The following is a 22853-nucleotide window of genomic DNA, read 5'->3' as shown; positions in this document are numbered from 1 at the left end:
ACTCGGGCGGTGAGGCCAGGCGAGGCGGGCCGGCAGCTCCCGCCGGCGGGCGGGCGGTGAGGCGGCGGCGGGGCGGGAGGACTACACTTCCCGGCCGCCTTTGCAGGCGCTGGCCCAGCGGGGGATGCCGGGTGCCGTAGTTGCAGCCGCCTGGTGAAAGTTAATAACTGAATCTGGGGTAGGCACTTCCCAGAGCTCCTCGGTGTCTCTCATTGCCATGCCGGCTTTGTCGCCTCGGAGGGAAGAGGAGCAAGATGGATGAGCGGGCGGCCGCTGGGGCTGGCGCCCGCGGGGTAAGGAGCGGGTGTGGAGGGGGGAGGCTCGAGCCGCCGCTGCGAGGCCGGCTGCGTGAGGGGAGCGCGGCTGGCTGCAGCCCCGCTGGCCCCCTGCGATGAGGAGGGGGCCGCGGCCACCCTGCCCGGCCGGGATGCCGGTCTCGGGGGCAGGTGCAGCGGGGAGCGGCGCTGGGGTTCCCCCGCCGGAGGGGCTGCTGAGGCGGGGGCGTGCGGCGCCGGCTCCCGCCTAACGGCCGCGGTGGCCCCGGCCCTCCCCTCGGCGCCCCGCTCCTGCCCGCGCCCCCCGCCTCCAGCCTGAGGTAAATGCCGGCCCTCTCCTCGCACCTCCCGGGACGGGGCTGCACGGCCCCGCGGCTCCCCCGAGGCGGGAGTCCTCCCTCAGAGCCCGGAGAAGGGGCTCCCGAGTCCCTCCGCTGCCCTCACGGAGACCACCTCCTTCCCCGGGCGAGGTGGGCGGGTGTGGGGCAGTTCTGTCTGTGGCTCAGCCCGCAAACCCTGGGACCATGTCCAGTATTTGGGGTCGCCGCAGGTACCCCCGGTGGTCTCAGGGAAGTCTCATCATGGACCAGCGGTGAGGTGAGGAGAAGGCTGTGAGGGCTTGCCATGGGGACTGTTTGATGTGTGTGATAGTGGGGACAGAGGAGTCAGTGCGAAGGAGAGAGCAGAGCCATCCTGTCCCTTCCCAGGTCCATTTTCAAGTCTAGGTATTGCAAGGGGATGTTTTACTACCTACAGTCCTGCAGAGGAGGTCCAGGGCCTCTGCCCCTGCCACAGGTGCAAGAGATGGTGCCTCCTGTGTCCTCCTCTTCCCTCCAGAGTCCCTGTCCCTGCCGGCCCCGAACACCCACAGGAGCTGATCCACCTCTGCCCAAACTCTGAATTAAGCAGAAGTGACTCCAAATCCTCTTGCTTTGATCTCTTGGTGGGTGATAATCCCCAAAGAGTTAAAAGCTTTGGGTTTGCATCCTTGCCTGGTAGAAGTGTGGATCCACCAGCCCCTTGAGGCTCTGGGTTTAGCCATCCCTGCTACTACTTCACGGTCTGCCCTCAGGTTGAAAGATTATGCCTTTCATTAGCAGACTGATTTAGGTAGGTCCATAAATATTCACCGTGATATTTACCACATGGTCGAAGCAGAAGCACAAATCCTGTCTGTCTCAATTCCGGGATACTTTTTGAGGAAGGTGAGGGCTGGAGGGCCAAATTTTAGTGTGGAGGAACTGTGGTGGACACAGGAACCTGGGTGACCTTAAACACCCGTTGCTTTTGCTTGATGCTGTAAATAGCCAAGAACTGGCTGAATTGCCAGCATACGGTAGGATAGCCCAGCGCTTCCATAGTGCAGGCTCCTGGGGGGGCTGTTCTGACTTCACACGACATTCAGGCCCAGACTCTGGCCCTTGGCATCCTCGCCGGGAATCTCCCATCGTCAGATGCATAAAGAAGATCCCCATTCAATTTTCAGGTTAAAATTTTCAGAGTGTCACCTCTGATAAATGATCCTCAATTCGGCCCTAACACAGTATAAAGTAGCAAATTCCATTTTAGTTCACTTTTCCTTTTTATTCCACTTTTTACTGATAATTTTTCATTAAGCATCTAATCCTGTCCTACCATTTCTCATCAGTAAGGCTCAAGGTGCTTTACAAAAGAGGTAAAAATATGATTATTCCAATTATCCTTATTAAGGCTTAGGTTTTGGGCAGCTTCTGCAGATAATATAGGTCGTAAATAATTAAGAGTACAATCTAATTAAAAGAAATCCCCAGTTGTAAACCGAAGTGCCACACTGAAGAAGCCAGTCTTCAAAGGCACGGCCTTGTAACCTAATCTCCCTGATCAGAACGGTATCCCATTAACCTGCAAATCTTCACTCTCCTGACCTCTCTGCCCCAGTAGCAGGTACTTCCATGTGCCTGTGCAGGACCCAAGGGAGGGGAGTTTCAGCAACCAAAAGCAGTCTGGAGACTGCCTATTAAAGTCCCTTATCTTGTCATTTGAATAAAAGTCTCGTGTTCAGAGGCTTACCAAAATGTACAGCCTGAACTGAGCAAGGTTAGGTGTAGAACTGATTTAGTTTTTTAGCAGAGGTAGTTATTGGAAATTAGAAGCATTGCTCAACCTGGAGTCCAAAAGATACAAAGAAGGTTGTGGCCTGGATTCAGGCCAAATTTCAGGTCAAATTTCATCAAAGTTGGACATGAACTTTCATGTTTGGGAGTTTAGGCTCTATATTGCTAGTGGTAAACTGGGTCTATGTATCCTAACACCTGCATGTCCCTGCTGTAAGCTGACTATCTCAGGACTGCTGTTTATCTACATAATTCAACAGTAGGGCTACATGGATGAAATCCTTGTTCTCATTCCAAATACCTGCTGTCACATATTACTTATTCCGTGGGAATGTTTTTGCTCCGATTTGTGGTTGCGCAGGGTTCAGTGATGACCTAGTTGCAGTGTTCTCATTAGGCAGAGAAATTTCTGAGTTTGGCTTTATAGTTCACCTTCTCAGTAAGTAAATCATTGCTCTGTAACACCGTCTAACCACCAGTACTGTCACTTTAGCCCAGTGTTTTATGAGGGATCATAAGGCTGATGAAGGCACTTTGAAGCGTGTGTATCTACAACAGCTTCTCACACTTTACCATTGTAATGTCTAACAGCTCAGAGCAAGCATAGACCATCTTGTCAATGAAAATGCCTGAATCTGATGACCTATAGCAGCTTTCTTACCACTAAAGAAACTGCACCTATGTTAGTTTGGTGTTGGGTAATGTCCTTGAAAGTTGGCGATATACAAGCAGCTACAAATAAAGCTGAAAAAGGCCAGACTGCCTTTCTGACTGTCTTGTGATGAGGCTTAATCTCGGCCAGGGAATGCTGGTGTAATTTTCAAATGTAACTCAAAGGGATGTTGATTGCAAGTTACATTAAAATGAGTCCCTAAGTCCCTTGGGGTCTTGGAGAGACCTATGTCTTGATCTGTCTGTGCAGTAATTTCTTCATTTGTATTGTGTTGAACTGTAATTCAGTCAATTAATGCTGGAAGCTTTGACTAGTAAGGCATGACTGGCGCTCCGAGTAATGCTGGTGGTACTGGAAATGTACTACAAATGACAGAAGGGAACCTACAGAAATAAGGAAGCAGGGAGTGCAGACATTTTTAGCAGCAGAAAGAGGGAGGGTGAGAACAGAAGAAAGGGAGGAGGGACAAAGGAAGGAAAAATATAAAAGAAAAAGCAGGAAGAAAACTAAATCACCACCGTTCTAGGTGACGATCGCTGTGGTTGGGTGAGACTTTGCAACTGAACCAAGTTTCCCTAAGAACATTATCATGTGCCATTTATGGGAGAGTGGAGAAGGGAATAGGGTTCCTGGAGAAGTGCATATCCACACAATGAAGCCTTTGGTTTCTTCCCTTGCACATTTGTAGAGCGCTCACGTCTTCCCCTTACCCCAGGAGACATTCCCATTTCCTTTCATTTACCAGTGTTTGGAAGGCGGAAGGAGATGAGGCACTGTTGGGTTCCCTTATTAACTTAATCTGTGGGAAGCCCTACATAAATCATTGAATTTCCTAGTCTTGATAGAACGAGATATTTGTACAGTGAAGTCAAACTGAAGATCGAGGTTCCTGCACAGGGAGGCTTTGACGCTGTTCCAGTCCTGTGCCTGTGACTCTTAACGCGTGCATTTCTTTGAAGTCTGAAGCTTAGGAGTCTGCATTAATGATCAAGGGACAGAGCGGAATATGGAATTCGTATGGTACGAAGGTAAAGGTGTGGGTATGAATGTGGGAAGAGAATATTTAAGAGCAGTCTGGCATGTATAGTTAATAGCATTAAAAAAAAGTAATCATGTCAATTTCCTGTAGTTACTCAAGTTCTCAAGGTTTTTGGCATCTTCTCATTCCTTGTAGATCAGTGATCTCTTGCTGGGTCCTGTCATGTCCAAAATATTAACTTCCTTGAAAAACAGAAAACTTCAGGTTTGAAACCTTTTGTCCTTTTGTACAATGGGAAACTTGTTCTGATCCCTTAGGCAGGAGTCTCTGTTCCTCATGCAGTGTTTTAGAGCGCTGTGCTTGGCATTTGGCTGTCACTCTGTCCCACTTAGCCAAGTGTTGGTGATCCCTGAATGCTTAAAAAGTTCCTTGGGACTCTCTGCAGATGTGAAGCTCTTCTGAAGTTGAGATTTGTCAGGAGCAGAATGCATTAGAACAATTATTTCTGGCTTTGACTTACGACTATGTTAAAACTCACTTATTTTTACCACTGTGTGTGTTCCTTTTAGGGCTCTTAGCTGTTTCTCTAATTCAGAAGCTGTTCTTCCTATTTTTTACTTCATAAAGTAAAATAGTCAAAGCAAAATGCTGTGTATCTTGTTACACTTAGTATGCAGATATCTACTGACTGAAACAGTGAAATAGACCCTGGGTTTCAATTTCTGACCCACTATTTTAACTGCTTTTTCCAGAACTTCACCCTAATTACTGCTTTTTCTTGATCGAGCAGCAAATCAGTTCCCTTCTAAGCCCCAGGATTACCAAAATTCAGATTTTTTCTGAAGAAGCAAAGGTCAGATTTTCAAGACTTGGCTTATATGTAGGGACCTTACGAAGCAGATCCTAAGCTGGTATTTATGTCCTACCAGAGATGGAGCTGCTTTCAAAATACTGGCCCTAGGCACCAGGAGATTTGCAGTCTTGTTCTGGGTGTCTCCCATATGACGGAGGGGTATAGACCTACCACAGGGCTTGGGGAGCACTGGGCCCTCACTGGCACTCGCTGGTACCGCTCACGCTCCCACATCATTTAATTCAGCCATGGCTGCACGCTCCACCTGATATGAGGGTTGACTGTGCCCCTCAGGTGGAAAAACTGGAGACCCCAGACCGCTCCCCGTGAATGACTGGGACCCCTTTCTGCAACCTGGTGTTGCTGCTGTAAACTGAATCTTTTCAGCATCCCAAATACCTTGAAGCCATCCTCGTTAACGAGTTCCTGAGTGCCTTGCAGGCGTTGAAAGGGAGGGATGGCAGGTCCAGCCCCAGCAATGCAGAGCTAAGCTGGGGTGGTGGCTCAGAGTGCGGCAGCCATTCTCCAGTGATGGCTTTACTCTGACTCAAATTGAGAGGGCTGCATTATGAAGTCTCATTTTTTAAATTTTTTTTTAAACATTGGATTTCTTTATGTGAGTATTTAATACCATAGTGTAAATGGATATTTATGAAGGTGTCTGAGGTCTTTGGATCAGATATGTCATATAAAGCTCTGATCCAAAGCCACTGTAGCCGAGCAGAAAAACCCCATCTCCGACATTGTTCTCCCCTCTTGCCCCCAGGGAATTAAAAAGACAAATTATTTTAAGCAGTTCAACATGTACTGAGCTTTAGTTCGTTAGCTAAGAAAGAGTATAATGTCTTTCCAGGACTATGTTCAAAACTGAAGAACAAAAAGCTACCTTGAAAAATGGCCATTGGGAAGCGGACCAGCAAAAGCCAAGAAACTTGAGCCCTTTGCTAATGAATACTCTGTCCTTAACTCACATTGTCTCTTTTGTTTCCCACACTTTCATGAGCTGCACATGGATTCAATTTGCCAGTCTTTAACCCTTCTTCCTGATGCCTGATCTGTGCATAGTTTGGAAACTGGGGCAGCTGTCACTTAGGTACTTGGCTTTGTTTTTATTTTTTTTCTCCTGATCTGTTTGTCCCTGTGCAGTCTCTGGCTCAGATGCGGTAAAGCGATCCACCGCAGGTGTGGACAAGGCTTGGGTGTGTGCTGGGGAGAGGGAGTCAAAGCTTTTCCAGCTTCCTGGCAAAGGGTGTAACAGAGGCAGGGCTGGAAGCAGGTTTGCTTTGATTAAAACATAGTGGCATTGCCACTGTGACTACCGTAGGGGAAGATGTTGGTGCTATACTAGGACTTTTTTAAGAAGAGCTGTTTTTCTTGGCATGGCTCTAAAATTGATGGAAAGTCAGGGTGGAGCCAAGGGATTTGGCATCATGGGAACTTCTCACACCAGCTTGTCTTTGTGCTACAGCAGAAGTGCTTTCTGCAGAGAGAAGCATTAAACATCAGATGTTTATTTGCGACAGTGAAATTTATTCCAGTGAATGATGATTGCCCACAGTAAATACACTTAGTAATGACTGTATTGTTTCTGAAAACATAACTAGCTCCTAGAGTTGCTGTTAACTAATTAGATCCCTATCAATTTAGCAATCAATTTAAAACAAAAATGGCATTCTGTATAAAAAACATAATGCATTTTATTCCTCATTTTTCCTCTAGATAACTACTGAACAAAGATCACCAGCAGAGAGTGCTGGTGCTCTTCCAGAATGCGGCAGCAGCTTCTGAAATTGATTGTAAAATCGAATCAGACTTTGTTCCATAATTCTATTTTTAGTTTTTCATTTCTGTGAAAATGAAATGTTAATCAATTATCTGTAACTTGATATCGTGCTGTCTCTAATTATCAGTGTTTTTGTAGCTTACTACAGGAGAAAGATTGTTTTTAGGAGCACAACTATGTGCTCAGAAAAATTATAATTGCCACTTTCTGAAGCAATTATTTAACAGAATTTCATATGTTTTGTTCCAATGCATTTGACCTTTTTTGTACATGACATTATTTCTCCTTTCATTTATCATCTTTAATTTCATCTTCAAAATAGTCTGTTTACTATGCAGTACAGCTTCTATGTAGTGGGGGAAGATGGCTCTGCTCCTACAATTAGTAGAGCTCTAGCATCTATATGGCGCTCATTGTTTCACTGAGACCATACTTTTAACCCTCCCAGGCAATGGAAGGTTGCTTCCATCCAACGACTACTTTTGGTTGGGCCTCTTGCATTTCTCAGTTCTGAGTCTGCTTCCGACATCAATGTTAAAAACGAGTTGCAAAAGCTTTAAATCAAAAATCACCCCCTCTCCCCCATCCCCATGGTATTTATCAATACAGTTGCACCATTATAAGTCCTGGAGACTTTGAAGAGGTTAGGCTTTTTGGTTTCAAATCAGCCGTGGTTTTCCCCTCTTAATCTTTATGGTCATTGAAATATCAGGATTATCAAGTCTGTTTTTTGCTGCAGAACCTGCTGAGCATCTCGCTCTCTTGTGATTTCATACATTCTTTAGTCATTGAGAGCAAACAAAGACTGTGTTGAAGTGCAGGGCCTCCGTGCCTTACTCTTACAGTTCACTCTGATCCAAATCCACTGGAAGTTGAGGGAATCTTTTAATTCGTTTTGGCAGATTTTGAAGAGGCTTCTCTTTTTAAAGAGGCACGAGAGGCAAGAGTGCAGAGAAACGAGGGAGACGGTCAACTTTTGTACATCAAGGTTGTTAACGTACAACAGACATCAGTTAAAGGCTTACAGGTCCTTCTTCGGGAGAAGAATGGTGTCTTGTAAGGAAATCCCTTTCTCCAGACTAACCCTGCTGTCCTTGTTTTGCCAAAACTACATTTAAGTCTAGGGGACTGGGGTGTGAATGCGTTTAGAGCAAAGCTGAAACATTTAATTTGTTTTTCCATAGTTGGCAGTTGTTTATCACTGTTCTGGCTCCACAGCTTTCTTCGGAAATTCTGCATAAAAAGGGGCCAAGGTTCAGCAGTTAGAATAATTCTCTTTACAGGTGGTACCTGATCAATCAACTCACGGCTGACACATCACTGCTGACCTCTGTATTGCATTTCACTGTGGTAAGCTGTTCCTTTGCTCCCACTTCCTGTGCAGGCCCTTTCTTCACCCAAGGAACCACGCTGAACTTGAGTTACACTCCATTAGAGGTACCATCCAGACTGACATACTTTTAAAACTCTTCACACGCAGTAGCATACAAAACCTTAGATGAGCAGGAGCCATGTTATGGTGTAAATCACAATATAGACAGGACATGAAGTTGGCTATGCAGAAGTCTCTGCAGCAATTACTTCCCTCCCAGAAGTTACGTGGTCATTAAAGTTTTATTATATAGAATTGGTAGAATAATAAACTTGCATAGAAAGACACAGCAATTACTTAGTGAAGGACAGAGGAATACATCGTGCATAACTATTCCTGCTCCTGTGTTTTGAAAAGTAGAATTTTTCTAGCGATTCTGAGCACGTCAAGTTTCATGGTAGTCATTTCTGGTGTTGTTGGTCTGTGAATACCTGTCATTACCATCTGTTGGTGAATGATAACTGGTTTTACATATGATTCATGCCTCAATCTCATGTCTGTCAGATTGATTTTGTTTCTCTTCAGAAATCATAGCTGGTCTCCAGCAGGACCTGAGGGAACCTTTCAGGGTTTGTTACGGCTCAGGGCTCGATATAGCAGCAACGTCAAATCCTCTAAATACAACTTAAAAATGGCCATGACCATCCTGAAGGCCCTGGGTGCTGTCCACCTCGGTGGTGAAATGGCAGCAAAAGCTGCAATGCTGTAGTGGGGCTTTACGTCCAAGTTCCCCGTATGTGCGGGCAGCAAGGCAGGTCCTGTGGCCTGTGACTCTCAGAGACTCTCCAAGTCTAGACCAAACTCCCAGCATGACTTTGGACAAACCACTTAACCCTCCTGTACCTTGGTGCCTTCTCCACACATTTCTTGTGATTCTTACACGGTTTTGAAATCTTCTAATCTTGTTTTGATCTGTATCCCCTGATGTATTTGTTCACTTACTTCCTTTTCTTCAATGAATATGTCTGTCAAACTGACTATTTGGCTTCTATGGTGAGAAAGATAAAGTAATCATCTCCCTTCTCGGAATTACCTATTTCTTGCTCCTGCTCGCCTAGCAAACTTGGCCTCCTCTCCTCCTCTTACTCTTTTTTACTATTGCTCGCATTACTGTTTGTTTACTGTAGGGCCATTATTTCGCCTAACAGCATATTTACAGACTAGACAAAGAACCCCCCGCTTTGGTGGTGGTGGGGATGTACTGTCTGGTCCCAAGAGCTAAATGGCACTTCTGAGCACTGTTAACAGTTTATTTTTATGTGCAAGAAGAAAAGCTCTGTTAAACTGGCCCGAGATCAGAGATCCACGGAAATTAATTTACACCCCTCTCAGCTGCACTGAATGGACGCAGGACTGAGCGGTGATTTCTGTCTGTACACGAGGGATAATATCAGCAGCTTCCTGAGCTCCAGCTGCTGTGGACAAAGGACGGCAGAGTTACAGCGATTCCTGGAGGGAGGAACTTTAAGATGGAGGAATTTTAAAGAATGTGAAGGACAACCTCTTAAAAAATTGTAGGTGGAGCAATTCCAGGTCATCCAAACACTTTGTAAGGCCAAGATTTATTTTCCTACTTTGAACTGCTTGCCGTTTTATCTTTTGTGCTTGTTAACACATCTACTGTGACCTTTGTATGATTGCATAAATTGGCCCGAGTACGCTGGAACAGTTATTAGGAACCCCTTTCTTGTGTTGTTTCCTGAATTCCCACATTGTGGCGTGATGTGTGTATGGAAACTGCTCGCTTCCTCCACTGGCAGCCGTTCAGATGTGTGCTGGAGCTCCTGAGGACTGGGCTGGGCGGGGAGCTGGGTGAAGGGAGGATGCAGGGGGAGAATGTTTTAAGGAAGAGAATGTGGATTTCGTGCATCTTTGTTCTTTTCCAGTTCCGATAAAGCTGTTATCTCCAATTGTGTGGGTTAAACATGAGCAGCGCTAGTGCTTTGTGGAATGAACAGCGGCAGATGAGTTGAGGTTAATATGCTTCGGGCAAGGCTAGTTGCTTTTCAGTGTCCGCATTAAGCAATATTTTTGCTTTCCTGACGACTCTACCTTCTCTCTTTACTCCCCACTATTTTCTTTTAGCATGTGGGAGGGAGACAGGATGTGTGATTGAAGCGTGGTTTGTAACTCTTTAACTTGCTGAAGCTATATATTTCCCTTACAACTCCACCCCACAGCATCTAGCAAATATGTGCTTCATTAGCTTGTTCTGCGTTGTCTTTTTTGCGTTTGCAAGCTGTAAGGTTATGGGATGTTAATGAACTGTTTACATGTGTTTCTACAGTTGTTCCACTGAAACGTTCCAATGAATGAATGGCAGTTACGAGGGGAAAAAATAGATGTTTATATATTCTGCATTTGGGATTTCTGAAATTTGACTTCCTGATTTTTTTTCCAGATCTTTCTTTTCAATGTTAAGAGTTGGGAATGTTGGAAAGGATTCGTTTGCTTAGAGCAATTAAAAGGTAAACGGCTGAATCGTGTTATCTCTTCTCACACGAAGAGCCCTAACGAACTCCAGTAGGCCAAGTTTCACGGTGCAAGGATTTGTCATGTGGCCAGTTTTTGCACATTTAGTACTTTCGGGAACTGGTGTCATCTTATGGCCAAACCTTACCAAACCGGGACTACTTAATGGGCTTAATATTTGCATGGTCAGGCCTTAGTGTATTAAGTCAGCTGTGGACACACTGTGACAGCTTCTCCCGTTTTTTGTCTTGCTCTTTCTTGAAATTGTAAGTTAGTGAACGGGAGCCGGGAGACAAGCAGAAGCTGTCACTTGGGAGTTCACGGACAGGAGTGACCTCACGGGAGGAGGATTTGAGTGCGTTGTATGCAAAAGCCAGGGGAGGAGGTGGACTGTGAGAAAGGCAAGGTACCATTGTTTGTACACAAATAACATTCCTGTCGAAGGACCAGTTTGTTATCTCGGGCCTTGTTTAGGCTGCGGATTTGCCCTGGTTACCGGCATCAGGCTAGGAGAAGTTAAAGTTGCTTACCCCATTTCAGAACAAGAGCTTTGCCTCTCTGATACAGAGGTTGGTACCGCTGCAGAGGTGACTGCGTTACTGCCATTACCAAGTGCCATTAGATCTTCCAAAACAGGGAGACTGGCTTAAGCCTTTCTTTTTAACAACATTTTGGGATCCTTTTACTGGCCTTCTGTGAATGGGGAGACATGTGCAAAGGTGATTATGTTCGTGCTTTTCTTTAAAGGTTGTTAATGTGTTTAAAACCAAACTATTTTTGAAGTTGAAATTCTACAGTGTGATTCCAGGCGCTAAAGCCTTCAAACAAAAACCACCTCTGAATGTGGCTACCGTCTTTTATCATGCCGTAAAATGACAAAACGCAGCAAAATCGTGGTTGCATTTGGGGAAAATGCTGAAGTCCCTTCCATCTCCTCTTTCCACACCAGCCATTAGATCCAGGTGTGGCAGAGGAGTAGAGGTCCGTGGATATTTACTGTTACGATAGACTGAGCCTTGGAAGACTGCGTGATGTATATTTTAGTTTTAAGCAGAACATTGTACACAGGGAACTCCTCCTGCTTATGTGCGGTTAGTCGTGGTCAGTTCTTGCCATGCTTTCAATTATTTTCAGCATTTGGCCAGCAAAAAGTGGGTGAGTCAGATCCTTGGCCGGGGTACGTTGGTATAAACCCATTTAACTCCACTGACTTAGCAGAACGGTTCTGAGACCTTGGGGCTAACTCCTGTGAACGCTTCCGCAGGTGACCAAGTGCCTGGTCATACGAAGTCCTTACAGCCCCTCTGTGCTGAGCTGCGGGCTGCTGCGGGGCTGAGCGGGCCCAAACGCTCACACGCACATTAACAGGTAGCACGGCCGGAGCTCCTCGGCGCCTGCTGCGCAGGCAGGCTCGGGCGAGCGGGATGCGCTCCCCGTCTGAGCCAGGCCGGAGCCGTGCCTGCCCGCCGCCCCGGAGCTCCGCCGCTTCCTAAGGGCACGGGCTGCGCGCAGCGGCCGCCCAGAGCTCGCTCCCGCGGGGGAGCGGCGGAGGCCACCGCCGGCGGAGGCTCTGCGAAGGCGCCGGCTCCCGCGGGGCGCGGCGAGCGCTGCTCTCCCGGGACGGGACCGGCTTCCCCGCCGCCGCCCCGCGCACAATAGCGGCCGCCGCCGCCGCCGCCGGAGTGACGGGCGGCGCCGGGGGCGGGGCGGGGCGGAGGCGGGGCCGGCGGCGGGGGGCGGTCGCCGGGCGGGGGCGGCGGGGCGCTTCCTGCCCGCCCTGGCGGAGCTCCGTCCCGCGGGGCGCCCGCGCCGCAGAGCGAGGCGGAAGGAGGCGGAGGAGGGAGCGGAGCTGCCCGGCCCGGCCCTGCCCTGCCCTGCCCGGCCCGCCGCCGTGTGCGCGCCGGTGTGAGCCTGCTGCCGCGGAGAGCGTGTGCCGGGGGACGCTGCCGCCCCAGCCCCGCGTCCGGCCCTGCGGCTCCTCCGTGCTCGCCTCGCCCCGCTGCGCACAGGTAACCGCGGAGAAGGAGGCGCGGAGCGGAGCGGAGCAGCCTCCCCCGGCCGCGATGCTGCGGGTCGCCTTTCCCTGCCGGGGCCGCGGGCGCTGCGAGTGCCCCGGGCGGCGCTGCCACTGACAGCGGAGCCTGCGCCGGGCCACCTCCAGCGGGACGCAGACTTTCCCTTCTTTTTGTTTATTCTGCCATTCTTGAGATACCGCTATCCTCCTTCCAAGGACTGCGGGCAGGTCCTGTCTGACTGTATTGGATTTTTACCCATCTCTCTTGATTGCCTGTCTGAAAGTATATTTATTTTTAATAAAAGAAAAAGTGGAGCCACAAATCCAGTTGATATCACGTTCCCCTTTCTGTGGAGTCTGGTTTATTTCTGCAGTTAAAAAAGTTTACTCCCCCCCCTCCAGTTTTATTGACACTGAGGATGAAGAAGGATTTGCAAGTGAAAGCGCCTTGAAATACAACATCTTTTAGAGAGAGCTCTGCAGTTCGCCTGTTGGGTCTCGAATTCCACCCTTTGCCCCTGCTGAATCCACTGTTCTGCCCTTTACTCTCTGGGGTAAAAAAACCAAACAACAACAACAAAAACCCGAGGGAACAAAAATACCTTTGGCAGCAGGGAAGCTTTGTGTGACTGACCCAACGAGCTACAAGTGTCCAGTTTCTGAAAAGAAGAAAACCCTTTTGTCTTCAGCAGATCAGTAGGTAAGAGGCGTGCTCATGGCGCAAGGGACTCGGCATTCATTCTTGCAGCCTAAACCTGGGAGTTAGGCTGGCTCTCTTCTCTGTCAGCTTTTGCCCATCACTTCTCTCTCCTGTAAAGACCACTCTTCATCTTGCAAAATTCTTGCCAAAAAAAGTACACTCGTCCACCCATTTCACCACTGGCAGTAAATAGCCAAAATTAATAGTGATGTACTTGTGTGTAGTTGGATAAAGTAAAGTTCTGTGGAAGTCGCTGAAGTGGGTTTGTGTCAGGCTGTGTTTGAAAGCAGCTGTGTTTCTTGTGGTGCTCTTTTCTTTTGAGAAAATAATCGCAGTCATTGTGCTTGTAATCCACGTGTCAAGATTGTCTTTGCTCGTCATGCTTCACAGAGAAGCATGTATGTGCATTTACGTATGCACGCGTGCAAACAGGGCTTCCACAATCAGTTGAGATTTCTTGTTTCACACTGGAATTTGTTTTACATTAAGTGCTTTACTGCTGTGTCACAAGGTGTAAAAGTGTCGAACCCATAATTAACACGCCTTAACAGATTATTGAGCATGGCTAGGAACATGCTTGGCACTGTACAGAGTGCGTATGAGGATATGTTTTCTTTATTTTGAGATTTTTTTTTTTTAAAGTAAGACTGAAAACGCAGCAGGGACATGTGCACATAATAACTGGATGGAGTCCCAGTCTCTGTGCAGGGAAACATATTTTGTAGCATACTTCTTTCTGTAGGGGCCAAGTGCTGAATGTGTGCTGTTTTACAAGTGTTAATACCGCTGTGAATTGCTAATTTCCTTCTCCCCCGGCTCTGTACCCACATACCCACTTCCCCACGGCCAGAGTTTCATCGCTACCAGTCTTTTGTGCAAGGGAAGGACCTGTGGAATTTCGTGTGGCTGGTAGTAGGACTCCTCTTTGCAGGGAGGATTATATTGTTCCATGTGGGAACACATAGCATCCCCTAGCAGGAGGATCTGGCTGTTTATGTGGTGAAACCAGCCTTGACATCATGCTCTTCCCCACTGCGTGGGTTTTTCCTGTAGATGATGCAGGAAATGCTAAATATTGGTCTGTTTAAATATTGGTCTGTTGTGGTCCCTGTTCCTCTTTCTCCCCACCCCCCTTCCTCTCCCCTGGAGGGATTTCTGCGGGAAAAAAATGTGGAAAAGGTGTCCCATTCCTCCCTTAGAGGGGGAGCAGCAAGTCAGCATGCTCTGAGCTGATGAACCCTCAGAGGACGCCTCAGGCTCTGCTGAGGTGCAACAGCCAGCAGGGCACCTTGCGAGGGGACTGGGGCAGGTGACTGACCAGGATCCATCTTCGGGGAGAGGATGTGGCATAAGTTTTGGCTGCTGTCTCACTTTTTTCTGCTATCCTTGACTTTTTCTGGGGACCGAGCCTTTCTGCCAAATCAGGGTGGGAACACAAGAACCATCTTCTTGAGCTTGGCCTACACCCTTGTGCTGCTCCTGTGTGAGTGATGGGCAGCATCACGTCGGTTTTTCAGGGCTGATATAAAAACATGAACCCTACCATCAAGACCATGACCCTGTTAAATCTTTGGGTCAGACTTTCACCAGGGTTACCTCAGTGACTGCTCCTCCTAGGAGCAGGGTCATGAGCTGACCCTGGAAAAATTTGTCCCATAGTTGACGTTGCGGGTTCATCTGGGGCGCTTGGTCTCCCTCTCTTTTTCTCCAGGACACTTATTTGCAACATAACCCCTGTCCTTAAAACATTCCTAGGAGCCACAAACACAACACAGAATGATTTGTTTCTGCTCTAGCGCTTTCTTGAGGAAAGGGTAGGATTTCCAGGAGGAGGGAAAGGGGTGCCTGGTCTTCTCCCAAGCTCATTGTCTTTCTGATTCTGGAGATGTTTTGCAGGCAGCACTGCCTGTCCTGGGGAGGAGGCTGGAGGTAGAAAGGAAACTGGGCAGTGCGGAGTAGGCAGAATGGGCCATACAGTGGGACATGGGATTGCAGTGATGCTGGCACCTCGTAATTTTGGTATCGTTTGGCATGCCACGTATTTAAATTGTGATGGCTGGTTAATATACTGATAGCGTGGTTCATCATTCTACCTATTTATGGTGACACATGACATCAGATTGTGCCATAAACATGGGAGAATCAAAGTATTGCTCTTTCCTGAAGCATGCTTGAGCGACTTTGAACTAATGTATGCTTTGTAGCACAGAATGCCACGGCTGGGCCACAAGGTTTTCATATGCCTGTAATACAAATACATATAAAAATTCTCTGTAGTCTGTAATACAGCTCAAAGGGCAGCTGATTTAGACATGCTTGAGTGTTAAGGTCAGAAGATCACATTCCATAGGTTACTAGATGAAAGTGCTTGAAGAGGGTATAGCATAAATATTTGATTCATATAGGAGGGATTGGTGCAAATCCTTTTGTCCCTTCTCCAATGATGTTCTGTAGGCAAAGCACCGTTAAGAGAAAAAAAACAGCAAACAACAGAAAACTCATAATTTCTTTGTGCTGAAGAAAGTAGGACGGTAACATAGTGTATTATTGTTGAATTCCACTAAAATTCTTCTCATGGGATACACCAACTTCAAGAACAGCTAAGAGAACTAATGTTTTTAAATGTAAAATGACTCATAATGCATGGGCTCTTGAAGTTAGGTTTAACATTGTATGCAAACATTGCCAGCTGGTGGGGATCTTTCTGGATAAATAAGAACTATATTTGTACAAGAAGGCTTGAATGATGTATTTCAGATGCATCCTGATTAACATAAGCCATTCACTTTGCAAAAGAATAGCAAGAATCCCAGAAGTGTAGATAATTTAATAGTTCTCTTGTTCTCTTTATCCTGTCTTTCATCAGCAGACCGACCAATCTTTTTGGTTATTTAGAAGTAAGGTTGCATTGCTTTACTGCCACGTTTTCCGAACCATGACAGTGAAATTGAGAATTTGCAACCCCTCAGTTCTCAAAACATAAATGCTTCTCCCTCTTCTACCCTTTCCTTTTGTCTCCAGTTGAGTGTAATGTGATTTATTTTTTTGGGGTGGTGGTGGTTTTGCTGGTGGTTTTTTTGATGGAACAACTTACACCATTTAACTCTGTGTGGCACCCGGCACAATGATGTCTTGGTCGATGACTGGGGCTCCCTGTCACTACAATGAATGAACAGCTGAAGTAAAATTTCAGCTCGTTAAAGGCTTTGTTTTCTTAACGTGGAGCAAAATCTGATGTAGGTTTAGGTTGTTGCCATATTAATGTATATATAGAGACAAGTCTTTAATTCTAGAATTATCAATGGTCCAAGTGTATTTTAATACTTTTAGCTGTAAATGAATTTATGTGTTCATACCTCTCGAGGCAGAACTCTGTTTTGCAGTTCTTGCTTCATTCTTACTGACAGCTTTTAAAGAGCTGCAGAACTGTAACCCAATGGAAAGACAAAGCCCAATATAAGAAAGTTCTTACATGGTAAGAGTTTGTATTAAACTAAAAAGTGGCTCCAAACACCTGTAAATTACAAGATTCTCTGTTCAGTGCAGAATATGGTGTGTGTCAGGTTCTGTTCTGAATTAAAAAGAAAACTATGACCTTGTTCTTGGCAAAAGGTTCCTGGATTATTAAATGTTCCCACTTTGGGGTGAAGTGTAAATGCTTTCAGAATAAAGTTGCCTGTTTTTCCCCATCTAACTGTTGTTGCACATTCCCATATTTCAAGGTATTTTCAGACATTTACTTTTGGAGAAGTCTTCTCAAAGGTTTCCTAATCAAAACAGCCTTATGGATTTTTTTTTTTTTCTCCTTGCTGTTGTGGACGATATAGTGGGAGTGGAATGTCCTTGGTTGCCAATGTTTGCTGCTAGGTATCCCCCTTCCATGGAGACCAAATGTTTATAATAGTGTGAGAACAGCCATTCTTGGTGATTGGCAATAAGGTTGAAGGCTCTCTTTCACCTCTTCTATCCACTGAAACACAAGAGAGGACTTGCATCTCTTGGTTCTTCATAGAAGTGTTCCAAATTGCCTATTGTTGGGGTTATAAAGTTTCAGGAAGCACTAGAGGATTTGTCAAAATGGTTTAGTCCATTGTGTTGAATCTGGGCCACAACCGATTTCTGTAAGCTCATCTTCTGCTTTCAGGAATTCTTTGCTTGTCTTACTTTCTGATGAGTAGTTACTTTCTAGATTAGACTTTCATCTGCCCATTGTGCCTGATCTTCTCTCCGTATGTGCCCCATATATGGCATCATCATATTATAGGTTTTAAATCATTGTCGTTATGAAAGAACAGGCACATAGCTGCCCTATGAGTCCAGTTTGGCTGCAGGAGCTTCTCAGTTGTTAAACCTTTTTAGACAGGAGAGAGTGTATTCCCAAACAGCTCTGGAATGCAATGCCGGCCACAGGAAGAATTGCATACTGCAGCCTCCACGCTACAGCCATGCCTTCAGCTTTTGCAAAAGTATTTGGTTCATGCTTTGACCAGATCTGATGCTGAAATTGTATCCATGTGAAAATACTGTACTGTATGGAGAAGTCTAAAGTCAGCAAGTATCCAAATCTTGCACATTACTTGGCTCTCCAGAGTAGCCTTGAAGTGTAATCTTCAAGACAGAAAAAAAAATCTCAACAACTTTGGGGAATAATAATGTAAAAGAGCTCCTAGGAGCAATTCATTTTTAAATATGCAATATCATATTTGTCTTACTTGCCTACTATGCCTGTAAGTGAAAGGAGTTTTTTTAGGGTTGATGAAATTTGTGTTTACCTAGACACTTGGATGTAATTTTTTAAGTAAGAATGTATTTGAAACTTACCTGTGTATAAATGGCCATTCAGGGCAAACCAGGCATTTGATGTAAGCGGGAGATTGGTGAATGAGGAATGAATAGGTGAATGAATAGGAATGGAGAAGAAAAAGTCATGAACAAAACAAAAAACCGAGAGTAAAATAAAAAGGCCTGTGGAAACAGCTCTCAAAGCCTTAAAATCATGTCTTGGTAGAGTAGTGGTTATGTGAGGTGCTTAGCTTAAGTGAAGGAAGAACGTGTGTTGGAGTCTCCTGGGGATCATAAGTTGTGGTGATCCTTCATGATGGTTGTTCGATGCGTCATGCTTTGTTGTGAGCAGCTCCCGTATTGCTAGGTTGGCACTGGAAAAGTGAGTGCTCTCTCCTGTTTCTAATAGCTGAATCATCTCATATTTTACTGGCACGCAGTCTGCATTCTTGGTCCTGCAGAAGGGGTTCAGAGATAAATACTGCCATTCATACTTGTTGCTTTTTTACTTTCTCATCCTCTCTCAGAATGACTGTTGTCTTGTTTGGTTGTGTCTAAGCTTAAAATAACCTTTTATCTTTTTTAAATACTAAATATTTGAAAAGCTTTGGGAGTTTGGAGAGGTCTTTGGTCATTCTCCGTGATAACTACTGTTTGACTATGTAAGGTTCATCAGTATTGGTTAGATTATAGAACCAAGACTTTGTTTAAACTATTAAAAAGTTCACTGATCTAATAAAATTGGTTTTCAAAGGCCTTGCTATTATTTGTATTAGCAAAGCACTTACAGTGTCTAATTGTAGACCAAGATGTTGTTGAGCAGTTCTCTTATATGAATGTCTATGAATTAAGCCAATTTAAGTTTTTGTTTAATGAATTATTTAGCATTTTTAAGACCTTGTCTAAGAGTTGTATCACCGTAATTTTTGTTTGCTTTAAAATGCTTTGTGTCTCTACACAACTTGTTTTTTAAAAGAATTACTTAATCTCTTAGGATTATTTACTGTAACCCTCAGGGAAAGTAATTCCACATTTCAGTGACTTGGTTTGGTGGACTTTTCCTGCTGTTCTAATTTGGGTGGTTCTGTGTCCAGCTGAAACTAATTTTCTTGCTTCATACTAGGGCTAGCCCGTCTTGTTGTGGGGCTTGGGAAAAACAGGGTGGGAAAACATATCTTCCTAGTTTTCCCATTGTCTTTTTGAAAAGAAACAAAGCTGAAACCTCCTCCAGATTTCTGGAGAGACAGAACATAAAAACAGTGTAAGATAGCCTGCGGAGGTGCACAATGAATTGGTAATCTGTAGTTTACTGAAATCATCACAGCTGAATGCTGATATTCGTATTAGGTAAAAACAAATTTGAAGCACTTTTTACTGCAGAATGATAAAAGTTGAAGAGACTGAGAGCAATTACGTAGTCTCTTCCGCGCTTCCTTTGGGTAAGGTCGGGGAACCTTAGAGAGCAGGCAGAAAAGAGTACTCCAAAGTTACGTGAAAAAAAACCAGCTTTTACTGTTGCCGAGTTGGGATCAGGTGTGGAGCGCTCGGATCTTGTTTAAAAAAAGGAGAAGTAATAAAAGAATCTTAGCACCCATGGGGGAAGAGTGGATTTACCACCTGGTGAAAGGCCAGTGCATTTCTCATTTGGGGAAGTAGGAGTGGCAAGAGAAAATTTGTATGGAAGGCCACTGGCCCCATCCCAAACTGCTCAGGTGGCATTTTGAAGGGATTTTTCCATGTCCATGGAACAATCTCAAAAGGCTGAAATGGAGATCAGGGCCCAAGATGGTGCTTGTGGGAGGCAGACAGCTCTGAGGGGAGCACTTTGGCTATGTGTTGCCTTGTGAGACACAGGATAGCAGGTTTTCCAGCCCGAGTGAGGCCCTAGCAGTTACATCCCTTCCCTATTCCTCAGGCAGTGGAGAGCTCAATGCGTTACCTGCTGCAAGCACTGCTGGCATTGACTACAGCTCTGAATGAGAGCTGGGGCAAGGTTAATTATTTTGGATTTGTGCTTACGGAGCAATGTGTTACCTGTGGTTTCTGCATATTCAGTGAAGTTCATTTTAGCACATCTCAGTGCTTAAGTGCCATAAGATCGTGGTGTGTTATTAGTTGCTGATGCTGCACCATCAAAACACAAACGTGCAGATTTTCTTCATTAGGGGAATATTGTGTAGCTCTAACTTTTTGTTTCTGCAGCTGCTAGGGATACCTTGCAGAAGTATCTTGTCCAGCTGTAGAAAATACTCAGAAAGTTCCCCTGCCTTCTGCTTGCACAAGTTCTGGGATGCCTACATCCTCAATCAAAACCATTTAGGTAGTATCTATGCTTAAAATATTTGCTGCTCCAGTTATTATGGAAAATCTTTCTAGTAGTGATGAAGTTTATGTTAGCAAGGAAGAAGTTTTGCTGGTATGGTTTACACAAAGTTTCCTAAGTAATATACCTAAAAACAATTATTTCCTAGTGTAACTCCGGCTGCTTTAGAGTGGTTGCTGGAATAGTTACATTGAAAGAAATCAATTCCCTGAGTGACATAGTTGTCGCAACAAAAACATACATGTAGGCCAGGACTGAGCCAATCAACGCTGTGCTAAAATGAACGTAGTAATATCTTCCTCCCAGTGTGGTGGTGAGGCTTAATTAATCATCTTACAGGTGATTAAAGGTTTTTAGAAGGTGCATATGAAAAACCCAGGTGGTTATGATAAAAGAACAACACCAAAACCACTTTTATAACATCCTTGCTTTCTAAAAATTTGGTGGTCTGGATCTTCTGTTGGTTTTACTTTTAAAAAAAAGATGCAGATCCATCTTTTCAACCCATGCTACCCATTGAGATCACAAAATGGGCTTGCTTCGTGATATTGGGTTGTCCCAGTACTGCATTAGGTTTGTTCCCTTCCTTGAGCCACAGCATCTCAGAATGAGCATTGCCAGCTCTTTTAGGGTGACTGACAACTGATAAGTTAACTGTATTTTAACTGTTTCTTTTTATAAAGAAAAAAAAAAAGCAGCCCTTTGAAAAAAGGAGGGCCCATGCCCGCTTGCTTTCCGTATTCTGTGACTAGTCCCATTAAATTCTGTAAAACTGCTTTGTGAAATAAGAAGAGCTCCTCCATATGGGGGCTTAAAATAGTTTAAATTGTGGTAATGCTAGAAAAAGCCGGAAAATTCCATGCTAAAGTTAGGCTGTAGTGATTGTTTTCTTCTCTACACCCTTCTCCACCTGCGGTTTTTATTTGTGCCAACTTATAATACAAATTTTCAGGGTGTCACAACTGACATATAAGGAAAAACTATCTTAAGGTAGCATAAAACAGATATATCTGTTTGGGGTGTGTATTTCCATTGTTTTCAGGACTTTTACGTTCGAATTCTGACTTTATTTTTAATGTAGATGGTGATTCTAATCTTTTTTTATCTCACCAGCAATTAAAACAGCCTGATCCTATCGGTAGGGACAAATGATGCACTGTCAACGTTTTGCTCCCTTCTGATAATGCACATGAAACTGGTTTGCGTGTTTGAAGATTACATTTTACTCTCACATGGTTTTCATTATCTGAGAGCCCCGAGGAGAGGCCTGGACTAAATCAGTGAAGGAATGGAGAAACCACACAATGCAATGAAAATGGTGCTGAGGCATACTTGGGATAGTTGTGGGACAGGGGCTGCTGACAACAGAAGCAGGGCGCTGCCTGAGTGCTAGCAGCAGCAAGAAGTGGAGCATTCTTAAAAGACAAAACAAAACTTGATGTTGAATTAAAATTGCGGCTTGGGTTTACAACAATTCCCCAATTCTACAAGGATAATTACTGGAAATCTGTGAAGTTCGAAGCAGATAAATCTTGCTCGGTATGCGCTGGGAGGCAGTCCTCTGAAATGAGACCTGATGTGACTAAACCTGTGTAAGCTTGATCTGGTTTTATCAAGAAGACATCTAAAAGGCGAGATCTTGGCCTTTATGAAGTTAGTAGCAGAGCTCCCATCGCCTGTCCTGGAATTAGTGCTTTATTAAATATGCAGAAATTGCAGTACATGCCACTAAAGGGTTGTCTCTCTGCGGATGTGTGAGTAGTGCTTGGTAGTGCTGCATAACAGTTTAAGTAACTGAATGGTGTGATGTATTCACGTGGAAATATTCCCAGTAAAAACAGCTGGATGAATATGCCTAGACTGGTTTTGCTATTAGACCAGTATATTCAGAATAAATCCTCCTGCCCCTCTGACTTTTGAAATTTTATGGAGGAACTTGAAATTCCATAGCATTCTTATCAAAATGCTTAAAAGCCACGAAGCATTCCTATTTATACCAGGCTCTGTAAGTGTTTATTCTTCTCTTTTTTTTTTTTTTCTTCTCCTTTGTAATATAAAACCTAAATTATGTTGGTGAAGATTATAGGTACTTCCCTGTGAAGAAATTGATACTTTATAGTGAGGGAGCAGTAATTCAAAGGTCAAGTAAGGTCTTTCCAGTTTTTTCCTTAGAGATGTTATTTAGGGGGGGGTCTTCCTATGTTGATGTCTTGACTTATTTATCTCAAGCCAGACCAAATGACTTGCTGCTTTTTCTTCAGGCCTGCCAGGCCTTCTTGTGCTGTTCTGTGCCCAAATCCTAATACCATGAGCGTTTGAGGAGAATGGTTAGTGGCTGTCGGCGAGGCAGTCTAGTCCTTGCTGAAGGTGGACTCGGTTTGGCCCGGAGAGTTGTTAGAACCGTGATCAATCTTCAGGTGTTCTGGTGGCCTCTCGCTATAATTGCCTGATGATCTAATATAATGGGTATGCATATTATTTGCACCCCTCCGGGTGACATTGTTCTTGTTTTTAGCTAAAAGAAGGAAGATTTT

The 22853-nt window shown here is 45.0% G+C and overlaps 1 protein-coding gene across 3 annotated transcripts in view; it reads left to right on the top strand.

Annotated features, from left to right (window-relative positions):
- The first annotated feature begins 217 nt into the window (after positions 1-217).
- The window catches only part of AMOT (angiomotin), a 60774-nt gene continuing 38138 nt past the window's right edge, over positions 218-22853 (top strand). Inside the window, exon 1 of one of the 3 annotated variants that reach the window (XM_076347408.1) lies at positions 218-293. The gene's annotated coding sequence lies outside the window, so the exon portion shown is untranslated. Of the gene's footprint in view, positions 294-12347; positions 13215-22853 lie in introns of those variants that run through there. The other 2 variants (XM_076347407.1, XM_076347410.1) reach the window with 2 other exon arrangements.

The sequence above is a fragment of the Aptenodytes patagonicus genome, chromosome 9 (assembly GCF_965638725.1).
Source record: "Aptenodytes patagonicus chromosome 9, bAptPat1.pri.cur, whole genome shotgun sequence".
NCBI lineage: Eukaryota > Metazoa > Chordata > Aves > Sphenisciformes > Spheniscidae > Aptenodytes > Aptenodytes patagonicus.
The sequence above is the reverse complement of the archived record's forward strand: the minus strand, read 5'-3'. Positions and strand labels throughout refer to the sequence as shown.